Source organism: Dendroctonus ponderosae, unplaced genomic scaffold (genome assembly GCF_020466585.1).
Source record: "Dendroctonus ponderosae isolate FM_Combo_2020 unplaced genomic scaffold, Dpon_F_20191213v2 Dpon_F_20191213_1, whole genome shotgun sequence".
In the NCBI taxonomy this organism is placed as follows: Eukaryota; Metazoa; Arthropoda; class Insecta; order Coleoptera; family Curculionidae; genus Dendroctonus; species Dendroctonus ponderosae.
In genome coordinates this window covers 44950325-44955453 of record NW_026017110.1, presented here as the reverse complement: position 1 = coordinate 44955453, position 5129 = coordinate 44950325, and the positions used below count along the sequence as shown (strand labels likewise).

The 5129-nt window shown below is 33.7% G+C and overlaps 2 long non-coding RNA genes across 5 annotated transcripts in view; one reads left to right on the top strand and one right to left on the bottom strand.

Annotated features, from left to right (window-relative positions):
• LOC125504855 overlaps nt 1-4386 on the top strand; it is a 6168-nt gene extending 1782 nt beyond the window's left edge. The window contains exon 2 of the long non-coding RNA XR_007281751.1: nt 4162-4386. This is a non-coding gene — a long non-coding RNA (uncharacterized LOC125504855). The remainder of the gene's footprint in view (nt 1-4161) is intronic.
• Nucleotides 1-5129, bottom strand: part of LOC109541412 — a 23598-nt gene that overhangs the window by 11506 nt on the left and 6963 nt on the right. The window contains exons 1-2 of one of the 4 annotated variants that reach the window (XR_007281749.1): nt 4915-5118; nt 4731-4876 (exon numbers count right to left, since the gene is read on the bottom strand). The exons of 1 other annotated variant lie outside the window; for it this stretch is intronic. This is a non-coding gene — a long non-coding RNA (uncharacterized LOC109541412). Of the gene's footprint in view, nt 1-4730; nt 4877-4914; nt 5119-5129 lie in introns of those variants that run through there. 2 more of the 4 variants (XR_007281747.1, XR_007281744.1) reach the window with 2 other exon arrangements.

The window sequence follows — 5129 nt, the reverse complement described above, 5'->3', positions numbered from 1 at the left end:
AGTAAATGGGGCCCAAATGGGGCTCCCATTTACTGAAATACCATGAATTTCGATCCCCCATTCCAAACGTGAGTACCCCAGGCCATTTCCGTTACAGTATTATTTAATGCCTGGTGTAAAACAATGTGGTAGGGATGCATTTATTATTTTGAAGAATCTTATGGACAATTGTTCTTGGAACTCCCAGGTCGTCCGATATCTTTCTCGTGCTTAAGACGGGATCGTATTCCACGTAGGCCAAAACGTTAACAAAATTTTCTACGTTGCAGGTTCTGCGATCACCTCGCTAATCTGGAAAACACTTGTCCGTGAAAAAAAATTCTTTGTGGAAATCGCACTGCATATTGTCACGACGCAATTGCAGCATTTTCGATATGAATACGCAACATATACGATTCGGGGTTAGTAAAATGCATATTTTTTCAAAACCTCGCGCAACAAGTAAAATCTAAACTTTAGTTGACTTGTTTCAAATCAAACGGTTTAACGAAAAATGGGTTTTAAAAGACACTAAAATGATCTTTCAAACAAGGCAAAAAATAGTGGAATCGGTTAAGTGGTTCAGGAGAAATTAAAATTTAAGTACTGAAAACCAGTCCTTTATTATGAGGAATACAAAAAAATGTCTGAGAGATAAACGATGCGGTATTACCCAAGCTCTCAAATGACGTTTCTAAAGTTATAGCTCATTTGCCCTTATTTGGAGATACTAAGATTGTTTTATTTTGTGGTAGAAGTTACGCCCCTAATAGTAAAGCTACGAACTTCAATACATTTTCCACCCATTTTTTATGCCAACTTTACTTGCAAGGATTTTTTCCTGAAACCGCTAGTCCTTACCGTTGTCGAGATACGGCCGCTCTGTACCCTTATCCGGACACCCTGTATGAATTTAAAAAATTGCAGAACGTTACTTGGCATTTAATATTTTGTGTGCATGGCATGTGCGAACATGCGTGGTGGACTGCTATGGAAAACGAAAAAGGTCCAAAATAAAGCCAAAACTTGTATTTAAAATTTTTGTCGTATATTTGACAATATAAGTTTATAAAAAAAATAGGAAAAAACGGAAAATCAATCGCAGTCGTTGGGGGCTAGCACTTTCAAGATGGCACCTTCTAAAGCACTTTCAAGATAGCCACATTTCCTATTATACCGGAAGTAGCTATCAATTTACTTATTTTAAATCGAACACCCTATATATTGTTTGATTTTTGAAATCTACTAAAATTCCAAATAAATTTCATGTATCATATCCGATAACTAATTCTAACCGTTTTAGAGAAATATGAAATTTTATGAAAAAAATGACAATTGCAACCACTGGAACAATTTTCATTTTTCGTATAAAGGAATATGTGCCACTTAACTTGACCCGCATTTGTTGTTGAAGAGTACTCACTTTAATGGAATTTCGACAATTTACTATTAAATAATGTGTTAAAAAAAATAGTTTCAAATTGACGTTGTGAAAACCACCCAAAATTAATTTTTTTCAAATGGAAACTTCCATTTTTAGTAATGGTGTATCATTCGGTATTAAAAATAAGAGTAGGATTGTGATAAGTTGTCTATAACAAAAGTGTTTAGTTTTCGAAATATTGTCAATTTACTGTTTTAATATGGCAATTTTGCGGCATCTTATTTTCAATACAGTCGCTCTCACTTGCGATGACGAAAGTGGTCATTTCTAATACAATCAAATGCGAAAGAAATGCTTTCAGCTCTCGCTATCTATTGAAAATAATTAAAAATCATGGCCAGACACTTAAATTATACAAGCGAAGATTATTTAAACTTATTCATTATTTATGAAGAATGTGATAAGGTTATATCAAGAACATGGGACATATTTGCCATTTGATATCTACAAAAGGGGAGCCTTCACGCTGTGCTCTTAAACAAATTATATAAAATTCTAAGAATTTTGGATACGACTAAATAACAATGAATGTTCAATTTATAAAGGCATCCAGAAAAAAAAACGGTTCTTGATGTCCTTTGCCACACTTCCCCATAAATAATAAATAAGTTTAAATAATAACTCTGCTACTAACTAATAATAATAATTCGTTTGTATAATAAGCGTCCGACCATGATAATTAATAATATTCAAACGGTAAGTGCAAACGTTCCTTTAGCATTTTATGGTATTAAAAATGGGAACTTGACGAAGTGGGCGATGAGGCTGGTGAATGACTGCTGTGAGGCCGTTCTTTGCAGATTTCCATGTTTTAGTCGGTGGTAGTGGGTGATAGTTGATGACAGTGGTTGCTGTGGGACCGCTGCCTAAAAGTGATTGCATTTAAAATAAGATGCCGCAAAATAACCATATTGTTCTGCTGCAGAATAAATTTTCAAACCTCTTTGACGATTTTTCAGTGGGAATGAGAAACGGTATGGTTTTCACAAAAATCACAAGAAAGTGCACTCATATTTTAGGCCAGAGCAACAACAAATTCTTTAAACACGAAGTTTCCGGACAGACGGATTGGGCGTGGTGGACCTGTGCTCTGGCCACCACATTTACTTTTTATCTGGGGGTTTGCTAGATGCACACGTCTAGAAGAATTTGTCTAAACCCAATTCAGATGCAGAACTGCATTTTGCATCGCACAATGGACCCTGCCAATAGTCTGCCAAGAGGACATATGCATATGCGTCGAAGTGGAGTAGCTCATCTCAGAAGAAGACTCTATAAGAGTGTAAAGATCGCAAAGGTTTAATTTTTGGGCACTTGTAATTATAAGCTTCTGTACTTCTAACTTTTATAATTTTATAACATTTAGATACTTGTATACTTAAGCCATTGAGTGATGTATGTGCTACACACTACAATAACGCGCGGGCCAGTACATGCAAAATTAATAATTTGAACAAGATTCTGGTATGAGTTTATATATGTTCCAATACAATGGATGGTTCCCATTTAAATGTGACAAATCTGATCAACTTACGACAAATCTGACTACAAACTTAGCAGCATGTTGTAGCAAAAAAATGCAAGAGAGATTTTTAATTGGGAATATGACAAAGAATTTTCCATACAATTGCAATAATAAAAAATTTCAGTGACGTAACATTTTTTCTTTAACTAATTCTGTAGCGTGCAGGTACGCACGCCACTGGTAAGATTTACATAATTATTTTAATGCAAAACATGCGACGTTTGATAACATTATTGACCCTTCGTAGAATCAAGTAATTGAAACCACTTGTTTAATGTCAACACCCGGTACACTAGTGAAAAATTAAAACTATGCTTATCTCGATACATGCATACCACTCTCGTAAATGTTGAAAATAATTTAGACAAACTCAAGCTTTCAAAAAGGCAAAGATCTAAAAGGACGTTAACTTTTAACAATCATGAGGTAAGTTTTTAAAATGTTTTGTTCTCCCAAAAGGAAGAAATTTTTTCCCCAAAAACTAATGAATGTTTTAACACTTTGTAAATTATAAATTTTATATGTTTTAATTGTGAATTGATATTTGTAGTTTGTGTCAAATTTTAAATCTGATGATGGCGCTGTTGTCTCGCCGAAACGTAATGAAATAAACGATGTTTCAAAATTTTTACTTTACACTTTGACTGAAACCCAGGAAAGTTAGGAATATCATAATAAGTACACGCAGTCAGGAAAATAAATCAGAATTTTACTAGTAATGTAAGACGTGGCTAATTGTAGACAATAACAGAGTAAGAAGTAGAGTGTAGAAACAAGGGGTCAGAGAAGTAGGACACCGAGAAGATATACTCGAATAAGACGAAACGGTATATTAATTTTATTAAGACGAAATAATTGTTAATATACAACGACGTAAACTACATTAACAATAAGTGATACGAGTTGTGACAATCTTCAGTTTTATTTCATTATATTAAATTTTGTACCAATCACTGCTGTGTCTAAATGAAATCTCTCCCCACTGAACAAATAGAATCGCACAAGACGTATAAATTTTTAAGTTTGACTGAACATTTTGCTAAAACTATTTATACACATTATTTGTTGTAGGTAAGTGGCGTTTGATCAAAAATGAGTATGAGTATGTTTTGGTAATAAATAGATTAATTTCTACTTTGTTAATATTAGCTCGAAATAGCGTCATAAACCAGTTACATAACATCTAGGGTACCATTTATTTTTGAATTTTCAGATGATTGTCACAATTGTCCGTCTCCAAGACCCTCGAAACCACGACTGCCATAAGCGTCAGAGCCCATGTGCTTAGTTAGAGCGAAATGTGTATCCAAGAAAATTCATACTGCGATTCGTCAGAAGGAGGTTAATAAGTTTTAAGTTGACGAAGCAAAAAGTTTTTTCTTATCAAGTTCAACGCTTTTTGATCATTGAATGCCAATAAAATACATATTTAACTTTGTTTTAATCAAGTAACTTGCAATCTGAACATTTATTTTGGGTTTGAGTGTCAATTTTTTAAAATCGTTGTGAAGTTCAGGGTAATGGATCTTGACATCAAATTTATTTTTGATGTTTCTGTGTTATATTGCCATTTATATTGACTTCCTATAACTGTTATGGCATATATTGTATACCTGTATATTTTTTCTACTGTTTTCTTTGGTTCTGTATTTGCCGGAATAGCAGTATTTTTTAATCACAGTTTTCAAGAATCTTTAAAATCTGAAGCGCGTGTATGAAAAACAGCTAAAACGAATGCTTCATTCATGTCCAAAGCCAAATAACTGATCTTGATGGTGGTACCATATCTATCCAGAAGTGGTGATGCAATCAATCATGTCACGTTAATAAGGTACTGTCAGAACATCAAACGGCAAATTAAATGCAGAATCCCTGTACTATTTGCTGAACTGTCGATAACTAAATTGAATGGAACCAGTTTAATAAACCTAACGTATATTCAAATAATTGTAGACGTTCAACTCACATGTCATCAAACTGTAGAATGGCAGTTCTAAGTATTTGCGATCGTGAAGCATAGATTAACTGAATTGAGTAGGGTTTTCTCAGGTTTTGTACGCTGCTAAAGATGTAGAAAAACATCAATGAATGATTTGGATGAATCAACTGCAAATAAACAGAACTTTGAAGAATTGTGAAAGAAAAGAAATAATTTTGGTCAATATTTGTCATTACAACACA